General features: G+C 47.8%; 1 pseudogene; it reads left to right on the top strand.

The window, feature by feature from the left end:
• The first annotated feature begins 1401 nt into the window (after positions 1-1401).
• LOC137348821 (zinc finger protein 585A-like) overlaps positions 1402-20475 on the top strand; it is a 131419-nt pseudogene continuing 112345 nt past the window's right edge.

Genomic DNA, 20475 nt, shown 5'->3' with positions numbered 1-20475 from the left:
GTGCGTTTCTCCCACCACTATCAAAATTGTATATTTTGACTGGGGGGCTTTGACTTGAGCGGTCGGTCGTAATAATACCCTTGTAGTTTAGGGCACTTCACGTGCATATCCAAGTACTTTTTAATTGTTGTGAGGGTTTCTGCCTCTACCACCCTCCCAGGCAGTGAGTTACAGATCCCCACCACCCTCTGTCTGAAAACATTTCCCCTCAAATCCCTTTTAAATTTCCTACCTCTTTCTCTAAATCTATGCCCCTGGTTATGGACCCCTCAGCCAAGGGGAATAGGTCCTTCCTATCCACTCTATTTAGACCCATCATCATTTTCTACACTTCAATTCGGTCTCCCCTCAGCCTCCTCTGTTCCAAAGAAAACAACCCTCACCGATCCAATATTTCCTCAGAACGAAAATTCTCCAATCCAGCCAACATCCTTGTAAATCTCCTCTGTATTTTCTCTAATATAGCCACATCTTTCCAACAGTGCAGTGACCAGAACTGTACACAGTCCTCCAGCTGTGTCCTAACCAGTGTTTTATACATTTTCAGCAGAACCTCCATGCTCTTATATTCTCTGCCTTGGCTAATAAAGGCAAGTATCCCTTACGCCTTTTCTACCTGCCCAGCCATGTTCAGGGATCTATGAACATGCACTCCAAGGCCCCTCTGTTCCTTTATACTTCTCAATATCCTACCATTTATTGTGTATTCCCTTGCCTTGCCAGCTGTCTCCAAATGCATTACCTCACACTTCTCCGGATTGAATTCCATTTGTCACTATTCTGCCCACCTAACCAGTCCATTGATATCTTCCTGCAGTTTACAGCTTTCTTCTTCATTATCAACCATATGGTCAATTTTTGTTTCATCTGCAAACTTTTTAATCAAATCCCCTACATTCAAGTCCAAACCATTGATCTATAGAACAAAAAGCCAGTACTGATCCCTGCAGAACCTCACTGAAAACAGCCTTCCAGTCACACAAACACTCATCAACCATTACTCTTTGCTTCCTGCCTCTGAGTCAATTTTGGCTCTAACTTGCTGTTTTGTGTTGGATCCCATGGGCTTGTCATTCATGACCAGTCTGCCTTGTGGGACCTTATCAATGGCCTTGGTTACAGTTTAACCCCATTCTCCTAATCTCTGGCCACTCAGTGTGGAGGTGGGGTGGGAAGGTTGGAGGATCTTTTCCTGGACCTGCTCTTGGGCCTGGCTAAAACACCACCCACACCCCTTTTGATGACCTTCCCTTCCAAAACCCCCCAGTCCCCCCAATGCCCTCCTCACCCTCACCTCATCCACCCCAAACCCACCCAGGTTTGTATCTGTCTTGTATATTTAAACATTCAGTTCTCACCTTCTCCATCTCTCTCTCTCCCTCTCGCTCAGGCTGAGAAGCAATGTGTAGGTCCAGGATGTACAGGGACCATGTTGGGAGTGGGGGTGTCACTCTGGCTGCAGCCCTGTCTTCCCTGGTCTTGTCCGTGCCGGGGTGGCCTTCTGCAACCGGTGGACACCTCAGGATACAGAGTGTCTCATGGACACTGGGAGCAATGTTCTGGTTTAGTTGGGAAGGTTCCGTTTGCTTCTGTCACAATTTGTTGCTTATTTTGGCTTCTTTTAGTTTGAATGGACCACATGTTTGGGGGAAACGAGAGGAAAGAATGTTCCATAGAAACTAGAACTGTCTGTTCTCAATTTCTATCCTGGACTGACAGTGCTGACTTTTGTAAACTCCTTTTACAGGGTATTAGAAGGGGAGGATTTACTGACGGGAAATTCAAACCAAACATCACATCAAGATCTGACGGAAACACGCGATTCATCAGGACCTGAATATCATCGGCCTTTGAATGTGGAAGGAGAAATGTTTGTCTGTTCTGTCTGTGGGAAAAGATTTCAAACATCAGTGTGACTGGAAAAGCACCGAGACGCACACACACCCGACTGAGAGTGTTCCAGTGACTGACTGTGGAAAGAGCTTTAACCAGTTACACAGCCTGAAAAAACATCACACCATTCACAACGGGGAGAATCCGTACACATGTTCTGTGTGTGGATGAGGCTTCAACTGATGATCCAACCTGGAGAGACACAAGGACACCCTCGCCATGGAGAAACCATGGAAATGTGGGGACTGTGGGAAGGGATTCGGTTCTCCATCAAAGCTGGATATTCATTAACTCAGTCACATTGGGGAGAGGCCGTTCACTGGCTCCGTGTGTGGGAAGGGATTCACTCAGTTATCCCACCTGCTGACACACCAGCAAGTTCACACTGGGGAGAGGCCGTTCACCTGCTGTGTGTGTGGGAAGGGATTCACTCAGTTATCCCACCTGCTGACACAGCAGAGAGTTCACACTGGGGAGAGGCCGTTCACCTGCTGTGTGTGTGGGAAGGGATTCACTCAGTTATCCCACCTGCTGACACAGCAGAGAGTTCACAAGGGTAGGTTGGAGAAGTTGGGGTTATTCTCCTTGGAGCAAAGGAGATTGAGGGAAAATTTCATAGAAATGCACAAGATTCTGAGAGACTTTGATAAATTAGACAAAGAAAAACTGTTCCCATGAACTAATGGTACAAGAACTAGGGAACACAGATTGAAGGTTTTGAGGAAGAGTTGAAGCAGGAATGTGAGGAAGAACTTCTTCTGCAGCAAGTGGTTCTGACCTGGAACTCGCTGCCAATGTGTGTGGTGGAAGTGGAAATAATCAATGATTTTCAAAGGAAACTGGATGGTCACTTGAAGGAAATAAACTTGCAGGGCTATGGGCTGATGTGGGGCAGTGGGACTGAGTGGATTGCTCCCTGGAGAGCTGACATGGAATTGATGGGCCAAATGGCCTTGTTCTGTGCTGTAAATGATGCTGTGTCTCTGTGACTGTGTTTTGAGACAGGATATCCCAGCTCTCCACCCTGCGATTCTCAGTATGAACAGGATTCGGAGTGGGGAGGACTCACTATCCATGGTTTACTGTAAATGTTAAAGGTCATATCAAAATTAAAGTAAAAGTATATAATTGCACAAAGATGGGTGGCAGGTCAGAATGTTGGACAGAATATAGAAAAACAGCAAAGAATGACTAAAAGATTGATAAGGAGTGCAGATTGTAAACAGAGTCTGGAGGTATGTGTTTGCTGAGTGGTGAGTTCAGTGAAGGGGAGAGGAGGTGCTCCTTTTTCTACTTTTCTGTCTTCCAGTATTTGGTTCTTGTTTCTGTGCAGTGAAAGGTGCTGGTTGGTTGAGTAACTGGTCACATATTCTACTTCTAAGTAGTCTGGTAAGTTAAGGTACGGCAGTGCAGCTTGGCCGAGTGCAATGCACAGCTTGTGACATGTGGGATGTCATGGACGCACCATGTGTCCCAGACAAACATATCTGCAGGAAGTGTCACCGGCTGCACAAGCTTGAGCTCTAGGGTTTGGAGCTCGAGCAGTGGCTGGAGTCACTGGTGCATCCACAATGCAGAGAACTACATGGATAGCAGGTTTAGGGAGGTGATCACACCACAGGTTAGAAGCATGCAGGAGGATAAGGAATGGGTAACCGACAGACAGTCTCAGAGAACCAGGCAGGTAGTGCAGGAGTCCCCTGATATGATCTCACTTGCTAATCGGTTTTCCATTTTGGATACTGGTGAGGGTGATGGTTCCTCAGAGGAGTGCAGACAGAGCCAAGTTTGTGGCACCACAGGTGGCTCAGCTGCACAGGAGGGGAGGAGGAAGAGTGGAAGAACAGTAGTGATGGGGCTTTCATTAGTCCGGGGAACACAGAAGCCTTTCTGCAGCCGTAGATCGGACTCCAGGATGGTGTGTTACCTCCCTGGTGCCAGGATCAAGGATGTCACGGTACGGCTACAGGACATTGATCTGGGGGAAGGTGAACAGCCAGAGGTCGTGGTCCACGTTGGCACCATTAACATAGATGGAAAGGGTAAATGAGGTCCTGACAACAAATTTCAGGGAACTCGGATGGAGATTAAAAAAGCAGGACCCCAAAAGCAGTTATCTGAGGATTACTCCCACTCCCATGTGCAAGGTAACAGGAGAATTGACTGATTGAACAGGTGATTGGAGAACTGGTGTGGGAGGGAGGGCATCAGATGTCTGAGGCACTGGGACAGGTGGGACCTGTACAAGATGGACGGGTTGCATCGAAGCAGGATTGGGACTAATATCCTCACAGGGAGATTACTAGTGCTGTTGGGGAGGGTTTAAACTAGATTGGTAAGGGGATGGAAACCTGAGAGGGAGCTCAGATTGGAGGGAAGCAAAACTGGTAACTTGTCAGGGGTATGGGAACCAGGGGAAAATATCAGACCGGAACACCAAGGTGCACAGAATACTGGGAGAGATCGATGGCACGAGAGTAGGGAATAGCAAGTTGCAAGGTGGGGTCAGAGTCAGGGATAAAGTAATAAAGTCCAAATCAGTGTTAATGTGCATGTATGTGAATGCACAGAGTGTGGTTAATAAGATTGGTGAGGTACACGTGCAGATTGCCATGTGGAAATATGATCTTGTGGCGAGAACAGAGACCTGGCTCAAAGAAGGGCAGGACTGGGTGTTAAATATTCCTGGAAACAAGGTCTTCAGCAAAGAAAGGAAAGGGAAAGGGGCGGTGGAGTATTGATTAATGAGAACATTGCAGTGTTGGAGAAAAAGGATGTCCCATCGGGGTCAAGAACGGAATCAATTTGGCTCGAACGAAGGAACAAAAAAGGTGCATTTACATTGCTCAGTGTTGTCAAGAGGCCACCAGCTAGTGGGAAGAACGTGGAGGAGAAAAAATGCAAGGACATTACAGAGAGGTGCAAAAAATATAGGGTAGTTCTAATGGGCGACTTGATTCAAACATATCGTGGGATAGTAGTAGTGTAAAGGGCAGTGAGGGGCAAGTGTTCTTAGAGTTGTTCAGGAAAGTTTTCCACAACAGTATGTTGCTAGTCCAATGAGAAAGGAGGCATTCCTGGACCTGGTTCTTGAGAATGAGGTGGGCCAAGTGGATCAAGTATCAGTTGGGGAGCATGTCGGGGAGATTTATCATTGTATCATAAGATTTAGGCTGACCATAGAAAAGGACCAAGAACAATCCAGAGTAAGAGTAATTAACTGGGGGAAAGACAACTTCAATGGGGTAAGAATGGAGCTGGCTGAATAAATGAGATTCAAAAGTTGCCAGGAAACCTGATAGCTGAACAATGGGTAACCTTCAAAAAAGAGAGAGTTCAGGCACAGTCAACAAATGTTCCCTCGAAGTGGAAAGGTTGGGCAAATAAATCCAGAGCTCCCTGGATTATAAAAGGGGTAGAGATTACGATAAAGAAGAAAAAGTGTGCTGTTTTCCTTGGAGAGAAGGCTGAGAGGTGATTTGGTCGAGGTATTCAAAATCATGAGGGGTCTGGACAGAGAATCATACCTTAGAGACAATGTCCCAGATACTGCCATCACCATCCCCAGGTGTCCCACCAGCAGGACAGACCCAGCAGAGGTGACGGCACAGTGTTATACAGTCAGGAGGGAGTTGCCCGAGACGTCCTCAGCATGGGCTCCGGACCCCATGATGTCTCATGGCATCAGGTCAAACAGAGTAGATGGAGAGAAACTGTTCCTACTGGTGAAAGGATCGAGGACGAGAGAGAACAGATTGGAAGTAATTGGAAAAAGAAACAAAAATAACATGAGGAAAAACTTTTCCACCCAGCGAGTGGTTAATGTGTGGAATGCACTGTCTGAGAGTGTGGTGGAGGCAGGTTTAATTGAAACATTTCAAAGGGAATGAGACAGTTTTATGAAAAGGAACTAATGGAGCTGCGGGCTGACAGGTCCCGGATGCTGATGGATTCATCCTCGGGCTTTCAAAGAGAAGCAAATGAGGGAGGAACTGCGCAGAATCTGTCCTCCTGTCCCGCCCCCTTTTCCTATTGGTCCGGAGCTGCCGTTAATCACCCAGACATTGTGAGGTCAGAGGTGAAGTCCCGGGTGCGCAGGCGCATTGCGGACCAGTGTTTGAAGCCAGAGGGTGAAGGCGCCGGAGAGACGCTTGTGAGTCGCTTCTGCAGCCGGTAAGTGGCGGCTGGTGGGCGGGGAGGCTTCAGAAACACCCGGTGTAGGCCTCAACGCCCCCAATAACAAACTCCCGGTCCTGAGTTTGCACCGAGCGGGCGGCAGATGCGGGAAACTGAGTTCAGTTATAAAGGGGCCTGGGGGAGGGGAGGGAGGGAGGAACCATTTGGGACACAGCACAGGGCAGGAGGTTCCCCCTCCCCCACTCCCTGCTTCCACAAAGACTCCCCTTGGACTGGGCCACACCTGGGCAGGGCTGGCTCAAGGTGCAGGAAGCTGATAGGCTGAGCTGTGGACTGGGAGGAGTGGGGGGTTTGACTGACAGGCCTGGGGAGGGGGATATCAGGGCAGGTACACACACTGCTCCCCCTTTTCCTCCTGGGATCTTTTACTGGAGTTGTGTTGCTGAGTGTTTCTAAACTCTGTCTCCCTATCCCGGTAATGTCGGTGGATTGTAGGTTGCTGTGAGTGTTGGACTATATTGTCTCTCCTCATTCTTCCTCCTCCTCCCACTCCGAGTTCCAGGCTGCAGGCACCGGCTGTTTGATGTGCCTGAAACATTAAATATGTTTCTCTCTTCACTGAGACCTGCTGAGTATTTCCAGCATTTTCTCCTTTTATTTCAGATTTCCAGCATCTGCAGGACTTTGCTTTTGTTTTATTGCACGAGTTGCTCACAGAATCAAAGGCAGTGAAGGTGCTCGAGCTGGACGGAAGCAGTCGTGTCAGATCCTCAGTGGGTGAGAAATCGCCGAGTGCAGGGGAGGAATGAAGCTGGTGGATGTGCAGGGAGGCTTCAGAAACATCCGGTGTAGGCCTCAACACCCCCAATAAGAAGCTCCCAGTCCCGCGTTCCAAGGAGAACAATCCCAGCTTCTCCAACCTAACCTTGTAGCTAAATTCCCTCATCCCTGGAACCATTCTGGTAAATCTCCTCGACACCCTCTCAAGGACCTTCTCATCCTTCCTAAAGTGTGGTGATCAGAACTGGATGTAATACTCTAGTTGTGGCTGAACCATAGTTTTATAAAAGTTCCCCTTAACTTCCCTGCTTTTGCACTCAGTACCTCTATTTATCAAACTCAAGATCCCGTATTCTTCCGAAGAAGGGTCACTGACCTGAAACGTTAACTCTGCTTCTCTTTCCACAGGTGCTGCCAGACCTGCTGAGTGATTCCAGCATTTCTTGTTTTTGTCCCGTATTCTTTGCTAACTGTTCTCAATATGTCCTGCCACTTTCAATGATCTATACATATGAACCCCCAGGTCCCTCTGTCCCTGCACACTCTTTAGAACTGTGCCATTAAGCATATATTGCCTCTCTCTATCCCTTCTGACAACCTGGACATTTTCAGGATGTTAGAACTGATAGTATAGATCAGGAGTGTCCAGCCTTTATGCATTAGGGGCTACATTCTAAATGTTGTCCTGCATCGGGGCCGGAGGTGAGCAACTTTCGGAAAGGTAAAGGTATTAGAAATTTATTTGACTGTTCATCAATATAACAAAAATGTGCATTTTTGTGAATAAGCTTTAAATGAGGAAACTAATGTATTAACTTACTTTCCCAACACAACGTTGAACACTGATTTAGTGAGTTACCTGGCATGGTTTTTGCTTGCAGTAGCAGACATTGTCTGCCTGCACACTTGATGTAGCGATGCAGAGAATTCCAGATAGATTCCATTTGTGAGGAGAGATCTTGATCTCGCACTCTCCCTGTCTCCTGCTCTCTCTCCTTTATTTAGAGATACAGCACTGAACCAGGCCCTTTGGCCCACCGAGTCTGTGGCAAGCAACAACCACCCATTTACACTAACCCTGCAGTAACCCCATATTCCCTACCACCTACCTGCACTTCGGGCAATTTACAATGGCCAACTTACCTATCAACCTGCAAGTCTTTGGCTGTGGGAGGAAACCGGAGCACCCAGCGAAAACCCACGCGGTCACAGGAAGAACTTGCAAACTCCGCACAGGCAGGACCCAGATTCGAAGCCAGGACCCTGGAGCTGTGAGGCTGCGGTGCTAACCACTGCGTCTCTCTCTCGCTCTCTCTCTCCCCCATTCTCTCTCTCTCTTACCCCCCCTGCACTCTCTCTCTTCCCCATCCCCCCGCTCTTTCTCTCGCTCGCCGCGCTCCCTCTCTCCCTTTGTCTCTCCCTTTCTCTGTCTCTCCCGCTCTCTCCCGCTCGCTCTCTCTCTCTCTCTCCCGCTCTCTCTCTCTCTCCCGCTCTCTCTCTCTCTCTCTCCCAATCTCTCTCTCTCTCCCGCTCTCTCTCTCTCTCCCGCTCTCTCTCTCTCTCTCCCAATCTCTCTCTCTCTCCCTCTCCCTCCAGCTCCCGCTCTCTCTCCCGCTCCCGCTCTCTCTCCCGCTCTCTCTCCCGCTCTCTCTCCCGCTCTCTCTCCCGCTCTCTCTCCCGCTCTCTCTCTCCCTCTCGCGCTCTCCCTCTCGCGCTCTCCCTCTCGCGCTCTCCCTCTCCCGCTCTCCCTCTCCCGCTCTCCCTCTCCCGCTCTCCCTCTCCCGCTCTCCCTCTCCCGCTCTCCCTCTCCCGCTCTCCCTCTCCCGCTCTCCCTCTCCCTCTCCCGCTCTCCCTCTCCCTCTCCCGCTCTCCCTCTCCCGCTCTCCCTCTCCCGCTCTCCCTCTCCCGCTCTCCCTCTCCCGCTCTCCCTCTCCCGCTCTCCCTCTCCCGCTCTCCCTCTCCCGCTCTCCCTCTCCCGCTCTCCCTCTCCCGCTCTCCCTCTCCCGCTCTCCCTCTCCCGCTCTCCCTCTCCCGCTCTCCCTCTCCCGCTCTCCCTCTCCCGCTCTCCCTCTCCCGCTCTCCCTCTCCCGCTCTCCCTCTCCCGCTCTCTCTCTCCCGCTCTCTCTCGCTCCCGCTCTCCTTCTCCCGCTCTCCCTCTCCCTCTCCCTCTCCCTCTCCCGCTCTCCCTCTCCCGCTCTCCCGCTCTCCCTCTCCCGCTCTCCCTCTCCCTCTCCCGCTCTCCCTCTCCCGCTCTCCCTCTCCCGCTCTCCCTCTCCCGCTCTCCCTCTCCCGCTCTCCCTCTCCCGCTCTCCCTCTCCCGCTCTCCCTCTCCCGCTCTCCCTCTCCCGCTCTCCCTCTCCCGCTCTCCCTCTCCCGCTCTCCCTCTCCCGCTCTCCCTCCCTCTCCCTCTCTCTCCCGCTCTCTCTCTCTCTCTCTCCCGCTCTCTCCCTCTCTCTCCCGCTCTCTCTCTCTCTCTCCCGCTCTCTCTCTCTCTCTCCCTCTCTCTCTCTCTCTCTCTCTCTCTCTCTCCCGCTCTCTTACTCTCTCTCTCTCTCTCTCCCTCTCTCTCTCTCTCTCTCTCTCTCTCTCTCTCCCGCTCTCTTACTCTCTCTCCCCCGCTCTCTCTCTCTCCCCCGTTCTCTCTCTCACTCTCTCTCCCCCCCCTCTCTCTCTCTCTCTCTCTCCCCCGCTCTCTCTCTCACCCCCCCTCTCTCTCTCGCTCTCTCTCTCACTCTCTCTCCCCCGCTCTCACTCTCTCTCCCACGCTCTCTCTCACTGTCTCTCCCGCGCTCTCTCTTTCCCCGCTCACTCTCTCTCTCTCTTTCCCCACTCACTCTCCCCCTCTCTCTCTCTTTCCCCCCTCACTCTCTCTCTCTCTCCCTCTCTCTCTCTCTCCCGTGCGCTCTCGCTCTCTCTCCCGTGCGCTCTCGCTCTCTCTCCCGTGCGCTCTCGCTCTCTCTCTCACTCCCCCGCTCTCTCTCTCTCTCTCTCTCTTTCCCTGCTCTCTCCCTCCCCCGCTCTTTCTCCCTCCCCCCCTCTCTCTCTCTCCCTCCCCCTCTCTCTCTCTCTCTCTCTCTCTCTCTCCTGTTCTCTCTTTCCCCGCCGCCCCCGCTCTCTCTCTCCTGTTCTCTCTTTCCCTGCCGCCCCCGCTCTCTCTCTCTTCCCCCCGCCCCCAGCGTTTTCTCTCTCACCCTCGCCGCGCTCCCTCTCTTCCGCTCTCTCTTTCTCTCCCTCTCTCTCTCTCTCGCTCTCTCTCTCACTCCCCCGCTCTCTCTCTCTCACTCTGTCTCCCCCGCTCTCTCCCTCCCCCGCTCTCTCTCTCTCTCTCTCTCCCTCCCCCGCTCTCTCTCTCTCCCTCCCCCGCTCTCTCTCTCCCCCTCCCCCGCTCTCTCTCTCTCGCTCCATGTCTGCCGGCCTCTGTCTCCGTGTCGGTCTCTGCTCCGCTCCCAGGACCCTGGCACCCTGCTCCCAGGGCCCGGTCACCCCGGCAGCCTGCTCCCAGGGCCTGGTTACCACTGCACCTTGCTGCTGGGCCTGCACCTCCTCAGACGGTGATGAAGAGCCTGAGGCCCAGGCTGAGTACATACGCAGGCAGAGCCAGTGCTTGGCCTGGGTCCTGAGCTCACGGCCGGGAAGGCTGCATTGGATATGGAGTTTGGGCGGGAAGCGCCAGCAGAGAAGCAGCTCAGCCCGGGCACCGCCATCTCACTAAAGGAGCCAAAATATCAGGTACTGAAGCTTATCTGTCATCTTGGTAAAGGAGGACATGTGCAGTGACGTGTCTCCGCCATGTTGGTAAAGGAGCTGTAACCATGGTCAGTCACTGAATGTTTTGGCAGGTCAGGTGGAAACCATTGGCAGGCTGGATTCTGACCCGTGGGCTGGATGTTCTGGAGTGTCGAACTAGGAGGTGCAGAGTAAAAGTGAGAGCCAGACCTTTCAGGAGTGAAGTTAGGAAACATTTCTACACACAAAAGGTGGTAGAAATTTTAAACTCTCTTCTTCAAACAGCAGTTGATGCGAGATCAATGTTAATGTTAAATCTGACATTGATAGATCTTTGTTAACCAAAGGTATTAATGGAAATGGGACAAAGTCGGGTATATAGAGTTAGATCACAGATCAACCATGATCTCATTTCCTGGTGGAACAGGCTCGAGGGGCTAAATGGCCAACTCCTAGCATCATAGAAATTTACAGCACAGAAGGAGGCCATTCAACCCTTTGTGCTTGTGCTGGCCCTTTGAAAGAGCAGTTGTGCTTAGTCCCACACACCCACTTATTGTTTGTAAGCCTGTAAGTTCCTCATTCTCAAATACCTGTCAACTCCCTTTTAAAATGACTGATTGAATCAGGTTCAACCACCTTTTTCAGGTGGAGCGTTCCAGATCCTGACAACTGTCTGTTGTTACAGAAACTGCTGAACTCAATGTTGAGTCCGGAAGGTTGTCAAGTCCTGTTCCTCGAGCTCCCATTGGAACAGGGCTTGAGGCCGAGGACAGAGAGGTCAGAGTGGGAATGGGACGGAGAATTAAAATGGGAAGTGACTGGAAACTCAGGAACACGCTTGCAGACTGAATGGAGATGTTTCTCAAAGTGATCACCCTATCTGTGTTTGGTCTTCCCAATGTAGAACAGATCTCATTGTGAGCAGTGAATATAATATACAAAATTGCAAAAATTACAAGTAAATCACTGTTTGGTTTCATCCCACAAAACCCTGAGAATAGCCCAAAGGGAGCTACTTTATTTGAAGAGTAAAAGTTACAAAGTAAAGCAAACCAATTGCTGGAATATTAAACTCCACCCCAGCTATAAAGAATATTAACACAGCAGATATAAACCCCACTGTCAGAATGAATATGGTTCAGTCCTGGATGTGATTAACAGCAGCAATAATTACAGAATGCAACAGCTACAGTCACTTGTGAACTCACTGGTGTCTCAGCATTTTGGATATCGATTAAATTCCTTCCCACAGATGGAGCAGGTGAACGGTCTCTCGTTATATTATTATAATATAATACTATCTTTAATATCATCTAATAAGATATTCTTTCTTACAGTTCAGTGGGATGTAAACAGTGACCCCAGCACCTTCAGGAGAGATGGTGCGAAAGCCCCTGTGTGCAGAGTGAGCATCAAATCAATGTGTGTAAATCCTCTCCTAATCCCCTGTAAAAGGAGGTAATAAAAGTCATCACTGTCAGTACAGGATAGAAATTCAGAACAGACAATTCGAGATCCTATGGAACATTTTATTCCTCTCTTGTTTCCCCAAAGCTGTAAATTGCAGTCCCACACACTCTCCCTCCTCCCTGTGCTGAAATCCAAACCCATGACACCATCTGCACCATTTCTTTCCTCCTCTGCCAGTTTTCTCCCTCCCTCTACTGTGCCTGGGTTCAGTTCTCCAGCCCCTGTGTGCAGAGTGAGAATAAAATTAATGAGTCAATGATTTTCTCTCCTGCTCACTGGGACCCTGAAGCCCCGCCCACTTTCTGTGCTGGTCCCACAAATTACCAGATTCATTCAGCTCAATTTCACAACTTGTCTTTGTGTTTTTGTGGGTTCTCTCTCACTCCCTTTTTCCTGTTGTAACTTCATGTTACAGGATATTAGAAAGGGAGGATTTGCGGACAGGAAAATCAAACATCACCTCAAGATGTGACAGTCACTCGATTCATCAGGATCTGAATATCATCGGCCTTTGATCATGGAAGCAAAAAGTGTGGAGAAACCGTACACGTGTTCTGTGTGTGGACGGGGCTTCAGCCGATCAGCTGGCCTGTCGAGACACAAGTGCAGTCACACTGGGGAGAAGCTGTGGAAATGTGGGGACCGTCAGAAAGAATTAAATTACACGTCTGAGCTGGAAACTCATCGACACAGTCAAACTGAGGAGAGGCCGTTCATCTGCACTGAGTGTGGGAAGGGATTCACTCAGTTATCAAACCTGCTGACACACCAACGAGTTCACACTGGGGAGAGGCCGTTCACCTGCATTGAGTGTGGGAAGGGATTCACTCAGTTATCAAACCTGCTGACACACCAGCGAATTCACACTGGGGAGAGGCCGTTCACCTGTACTGATTGTGGGAAGGGGTTCATTCGTTCATCCGCCCTACTGACACACCAGCGAGTTCACACTGGGGAGCGGCCGTTCACCTGCATTGAGTGTGGGAAGGGATTCACTCAGTTATCAAACCTGCTGACACACCAGTGAATTCACACTGGGGAGAGGCCGTTCACCTGTACTGATTGTGGGAAGGGATTCATTCGTTCATCCACCCTACTGACACACCAGCGAATTCACACTGGGGAGAGGCCGTTCACCTGCACTGAGTGTGGGAAGGGGTTCATTCGTTCATCCGCCCTACTGACACACCAGCGAGTTCACACTGGGGAGCGGCCATTCACCTGCTCTGATTGTGGGAAGAGATTCTGTCTGTCAGGGAACCTGCTGAAACACCAACGAATTCACACCGGGGAGAGGCCATTCACCTGCACTGATTGTGGGAAGGGTTTCACTCATTCATCCACCCTGCTGATGCACCAGCGTGTTCACACTGGGGAGCGGCCATTCACCTGCTCCGTATGTGGAAAGAGATTTACTCAGTCATCCCACCTGGTGTCACACCAGTTCATTCACATTGGGGAGAGGTCATTCATCTGCTCCGTGTGCAGGAAGGGATTCACTCAGCCATCCTATCTACTGAGACACCAGCGAGTTCACAGATAATTACAGGGGTTGGATTCTGCTGTTGCTGCTGTTAATCATATCCAGACTGAACCATGTTCATTCTGACAGTTGGGGTTTATTTCTGATGTCAATTGCTCCTCTTGGACTGAGCGTCTGCCCCACAGCATCTCTCATTCATGTGTGTATAGACCATCATGTCTTCAAACCTCATTTTCAATTTAAATCCACTCAGTAAATGTACTGAACAAAAGATGAACAATAAACAGATCACAGGCCAATCCTGTAACTCTATATTGACAGGAGAAAGTCTGTTCTTTAGCTCAAGAATGAGGCTGTTTAAGCTCTGTGTGTTTCTAAGCACTCGTAGACTGGAGCTGTTGGACAGACAGGCTGTTCACAACTGTTAACATGTCAGATAGTGAAGGAATTACTCCAAGTAAACTCACCAATTTATTAGCTCAGACTCCGGTCCCTGCTGTAATTAATACTCAGCATCCATTAGTGTTGATTTACAGTCAATCACTGAATCGTCTGGTTAATCTTTGTTACTTGTTTTGTGAAATACTCTCCCTATTAGTGCTGAACTGCTGGATAACTCTGATTACACTTAAATGTGTTTATACATGTTTATAAAGTGTCTGTGTGTCCAGATTTAACTAAGTTGTGATTTGTAACCAATAAATGATGTTTCGGGTATGACTTGTCATCTGGTATCTTGGTGATTTGTCGAGAAAGATTTAATTCACTCACTCAGCAGCTCGAGAGGAACCAGACTGAGGTTTAATGAACAGAAGAAATAGGAGCTGGAGGAGGCCATTTGGCCCTTCGAACCTGCTCTGCCATTCACCCAGATCATGGCTGATCTCAACTCCACCTTCCCGCACTATCCCATATCCCTTAATTCCCTCAGTACCCAAAAATCTATCAATCTCTGTCTTAAATATACTCAATGACTGAGCATCCACTGCTCCCTGGGGAAGACAATTCCAAAGATTCACAACCCTTTCAGTGAAGAAATTTCTCCTCATTTCAGTCCTAAATATCTGATCCCTGATCCTGAGACTGTGACCCGGTGTTCTAGATTGCCCAGACAGGGGAAACATTTTCTCAGCATCGACCCTGCCAAGTCCCTTAAGGATTGATGTTTCAGTCAGATCACATCTCCTTCTTCTAAACCCCAGGGAATATAGGTCTAATCTACTCAATCTCTCCTCACAGGAGGAGATGGAGCAGAGTGGGGGTGCTGCACAATAGTGGTTCTGTTATTGAACTAGTAATCCAGAGGCCTGGACTAATGATGCTGAGACATGAATTCAAATCCCACCACTGCAATTAAAAAGCGAGGATCAATATTGGTGACCATGAAACTACGGATTGTCCTAAAAACCCACCTGGTTCACTAATTTCCTTCAGGGAAGGAGATCTGCCGTCCTTACCCGATCTGGTTGATTCCAGACCCACAGAAATGTGGTTGACTCTTAACTACACTATGAAATGGCCAGGCTAATCACTCAGTCATATTCAAGGAAGTAGCTCAAAACCACCTTCTCGGGCAATTAGGGATAGGCAATAAATGCTGGCCATTTCAGTAACACTCACAGCCCATGAATAAATACAACAATCCCAGGAGCCAGACCAGTGAACCTTCATTGCATTCCCTCAATGGTGGTATGTCCTTCCTTAGTAAGGAGACCAAAATTGCACACACTGCTCCAGGTGGGGCCTCACCAATGTCCTGTATAATTGTAGTAAGACTTCTTTACTCTTCTACCCTAATCCCTTTGTAACGAAAGCTAACATACTATTTGCTTTCCTAATTGCTCGCTGTACCTCGATGTTAGCTTCCTGTGATTCATGTACAAGGACACTGTTACATGTGCTTTGCTTTTCACAAAGGAAAAAACTTGGAGTTCTGTGTTTTGCAAGCCTGAGAAAATTGAATGCTGAACTGGGTGGGGCACAGTCTCCAAGGCAACTTGTTTCCAAGCAACAACAGCAAGGACAATGATAGGTCACATGACATTGTTAAGAGTTCAATTTCACTTTGCTTTGTGAAAGATCAGTGCTGGGCAGGCAGGAGGTAGAACAAACTGGCTGGGACTTGTGTTTTTTGGCAGACTCGAAAAAGACCTCTCCCTGAAAAGAAGGCATCTCTTGTAGAACAAAATTCCACATTTGAGTTATGTCTGTGTCCTACCTGGAGAGGAAAAGACCCAGAGAAAGAGGAGTTGCTACTGTCTGTGGAGAAAGGCTCCTTTGCTGAGAGGAAGCCCTGCATTGTTAAAGGTAGCAAATTCCTATTGCTTCTGAAAAATCTCTGCCTCAAGAGTGATTCCTGTTACTCATTTGCTTTTTGGGAGATCCTGAAATCTCAAGAAAGCTACTATTGCTGGACTGCTACCTTAAAATTTAAGTAGACCTGTTGCTATACCTTTTGCTGAAAGATCTGTGTGACGCCTGCTGTAGACGAATTGCCTTGACCGTCTACTCATCACAGACTGCTCAACAAACTTGCCTGGAGAGACTTTGAGTGGCTTCTGACTTTTCAACTCTGGGCCACCTCACCGATTTCGAAATATCCTACCAGACCACCAACAATTTTATTATTCCGAAGAAACAGTTGAACACCAAAAACTCTTTCTCCCCAGTTAACTGGTTTTTGAATATATGTGTGTGTGCATGAGGCTTGGGAAGAATAAGAAGATTTTTTTTATATATATGCATTGATTCATCCCATTATTGTTTAAGATTTAGTTTATTAATAAATAGTTAATTTTGTTGTTTATAGAACATAGAACATAGAACATACAGCACAGAACAGGCCCTTCGGCCCACAATGTTGTGCCGATCCTTTGTCCTCTGTCAAGGACAATTTAATCTATACCCCATCATTCTCCTTTATCCATATACCTATCCAAAAGCCTTTTGAAAGTCCCTAAAGTTTCTGACTCAACAACTTCCCCGGGCAAGGCATTCCATGCCTCGACCACTCTCTGGGTAAAGAACCTTCCCCTGACATCCCCCTTATATCTCCCACCCTTCACCTTAAATTTATGACCCCTTGTAACGCTTTGCTCCACCCGGGGAAAGAGTTTCTGACTGTCTACCCTATCTATTCCCCTGATCATCTTATAAACCTCTATCATGTCACCCCTCATCCTTCTCCTTTCTAATGAGAAGAGGCCTAGAATGTTCAGCCTTTCCTCGTAAGACTTATTCTCCATTCCAGGCAACATCCTGGTAAATCTCCTCTGCACCCTCTCCAAGGCTTCCACATCCTTCCTAAAATGAGGCGACCAGAACTGCACACAGTACTCCAAATGAGGCCTTACCAAGGTCCTGTACAGCTGCATCATCACCTCACGGCTCTTAAATTCAATCCCTCTGCTAATGAACGCTAACACCCCATATGCCTTCTTCACAGCCCTATCCACTTGAGTTGCAACTTTCAATGATCTATGCACATAGACCCCAAGGTCTCTCTGCTCCTCCACATGCCCAAGAACCCTACCGTTAACCCAGTATTTTGCATTCATGTTTGTCCTTCCAAAATGGACGACCTCACACTTTTCAGGGTTAAACTCCATCTGCCACTTTTCAGCCCAGCACTGCAACCTATCCAAGTCCCTTTGCAGACGACAATAGCCCTCCTCGGTATCCACAACTCCACCAACCTTTGTATCATCTGCAAATTTACTGACCCACCCTTCGACTTCCTCATCCAAGTCGTTAATAAAAATCACAAACAGGAGAGGACCCAGAACTGATCCCTGCGGCACGCCACTGGTAACTGGGCTCCAGGCTGAGTATTTACCATCTAAGACCACTCTCTGCCTTCTATCAGTTAGCCAATTCTTAATCCAACTGGCCACATTCCCCACTATCCCATGCCTCCTGACTTTCTCCATAAGTCTACCATGGGGGACCTTATCAAATGCCTTACTAAAATCCATGTACACCACATCCACTGGTTTACCCTCATCCACTTGCTTGGTCACCTGCTCAAAGAATTCAATCAGGCTTGTGAGGCAAGACCTACCCCTCACAAAACCGTGCTGACTGTCCCGAATCAAGCAGTGTCTTTCCAGATGCTCATAAATCCTATCCCTCAGCACCTTTTCCATCAACTTGCCTACCACCGAAGTAAGACTAACTGGCCTGTAATTCCCAGGGTTGTTCCTATTCCCTTTCTTGAACAGGGGCACAACATTTGCCACCCTCCAATCACCTGGTACCACCCCCGTCAGCAGAGAAGATGAAAAGATCATTGCCAGCGGCTCTGCAATTTCATCCCTTGCTTCCCATAACATCCTTGGATATACCCCGTCAGGCCCGGGAGACTTGTCTATCTTCAAGTTATTCAAAAACCCCAACACATCTTCCCTCCTAACGAGCACTTCCTCGAGCTTACCAGTCTGTTTCACACCGTCCTCTTCAGTAATACACCCCTTCTCATTCGTAAATACCGAAGAGAAGTACTCATTCAAAACCTCACTTATCTCTTCCGGCTCAACACACAGTCTCCCGCTATTGTCCTTGACCGGACCTATGGTCCCCCTAGTCATCCTCATATTTCTGACATACGCGTAAAAGGCCTTGGGGTTTTCTTTTATCCTACCCGCCAAGCATTTTTCATGCCCTCTCTTAGCTCTCCTAATCCCTTTCTTCAGATCCTTCCTGGCCATCTTGTATCCCTCCAGAGCTATGCCTGTGCCCTTTTTCCTCAACTTTATATACGCATCCTTCTTCTTCCTAACAAGACTCTCAACCTCTCTTGTCAACCACGGTTCCCTCACATGACCATCCCTTCCCTGTCTGACAGGGACATGCTTATCAATGGCCCCTACTATCTGCTCCTTGAAAAAGTTCCACATTTCGACCGTGCCCTTCCCTGCCAGCATATGCTCCCAACTTATGCTCCTCAGTTCCTGCCTGACAGCATCATATCTACCCTTCCCCCAATTGTAAACCTTGCCCTGTTTGAAGAAATCTGGTTTTGTGTGCTTTATTCTAGGGGATAAATAAAGTGTTTAATTTGGCTAATTTCTAGTAGATGGGAAACTTTACTAATACGCTGTGACCTGTGAAGCAGTGGGACTGAATTAACAGTGCATTACTCCCACCTTGGTCGTAACAACACCCAGGTCCCTCTGAATGCAAACATTTCTCAGTTTCTCAACATACATTTTAAAAATTGTTTTTTTAAAATTTTTCTTATCAAAGTGGATAACTTCACATTTCACCGTATTGTAATCCATCTGCCATGTTCTTACCCACTCACCCACCCAACCTGTCTGTATCTCTCTGAAGCCTCTTTCTGTCTTCCTCATTTCTTGCTTTCCCACCTAACTTTGAATCATCAGCAAACCTGCATACATTACACTCAATCCCTTCATCTGAGCCATTTCTATAGAGTGTAAATAGCTGAAGCCCAAGCTACTTTCCCCGACGAGTTACAGCTTGCCAACTTGAAAATGACCCATTTATTCCTGCTGTCTGCTTTCTGTCCATTAACCAATCTCAATCCATGCTAGTATATTAACTCAATCCCATGAGTCCTAACTGCGTAATAACCTCTGGTGTGGCACCTTATCAAATGCTTCTTGCTTCTTAAAAATCCAAATAAACTACTGCTTCCCCCTTATTCACCTTACTAGTTACATCCTCAAGAAACTACAACAGATTTGTTAAACGTGATTTCTCTTTCACAAGTCCATGTTGTCTCTGCTTAATCATATTATGATTTTCTAAGTGTCCTGTTACCATTTCCCCGAATAATACATTCTAACATTTTGCCTACAACTGATGTGAGGCGAATTGGTTGATAGTTCCCCATTTTCTCTCTTTCTGCTTTCTCGAATAGCAAGGTTATGTTTGCTACCTTTCAATCCTTGGGAACTGCACTGGAATCTATGGAATTCTGGAAGATCAGAACCAATGCATCCACTATTTCTGCAGCTACCTCTTTTAAAACCTGATGATGAAGGTTGTCAGATCCGGGGGATTTGTTGCCACTTAGTCCCTTTAATTTTTCCATTCCTATTTCTTTACTTTTACTGATTTCTTTCAGTTCCTCATTCTCACGAGACACTTGGTTTCCTATTTCTGGAATGTTTTTGTGTTTTCTACCATGAAGACAGATACAAATCATTTGTTTAATGTCTCTGCCATTTCCCTATTCCCCATTTTAATTTCAACTGTCTCTCTCTAAAGGGCCCACATTTCCTTTCTCTAATCTCTTCCTATTTCTATAGGTATAGAAACATTTACAATCTGTTTTTATGTCTCTTGTTAATCTGCACTCAGATTTTTTTTTCCTTATTAATTTCTTGATCCTGCTTTGCTGAATTCTAAAATCCATCCAATCCTCAGGCATACCACTTTTTGGGGGATCATTATAAGTCTCTTCCTTCAATCTAATATTACCTCTAACTCCTCTTGTTCGCCATGGTTGGACCACTTTTTCTATGGGATTTCTGTGACTTAACGGATTGTACATTTGTTACAAATTATGTATTAATTCTAAAAATGCAAGCCATTGCTTATCTACCATCATATCTTTTGATGTAGTGTCCCAATCTACTTTAGCCAACTCGCCCCTCATCCTGCGAAGTTTGCTTTGTTTAGACGTAAGACCCCAGTATTGTCCCAAACTAAATTACTTTAAAACTCAATATAAAATTCGACCATATAATGGTTGCACTTCCCTCGAGGCCTCTTTACTACAAGGTTATTAATGAACCCTTTCTCAACTCATTATTTCATGAAAGTGATGTATTTGATTCTGAATTCAGCCTTATGTCATCTCCCAGTGGACTTATACTGTCCTGTTAGTGCTGGGTCAGGCCTTGTCCAGCTCAAACAGCCCAGATAACAGGAGCCAACGAACCTTATTTCACTCCTCAGGGTGGTTTGTTTCTTGAGGTTCAGATTATCATTAAAATAACAACACACACTGTGTC

The sequence above is a fragment of the Heterodontus francisci genome, chromosome 34 (assembly GCF_036365525.1).
Source record: "Heterodontus francisci isolate sHetFra1 chromosome 34, sHetFra1.hap1, whole genome shotgun sequence".
Lineage (NCBI taxonomy): Eukaryota > Metazoa > Chordata > Chondrichthyes > Heterodontiformes > Heterodontidae > Heterodontus > Heterodontus francisci.
Note: the sequence above shows the minus strand (reverse complement) of the source record. Positions and strands in the feature narration are given on the sequence as shown.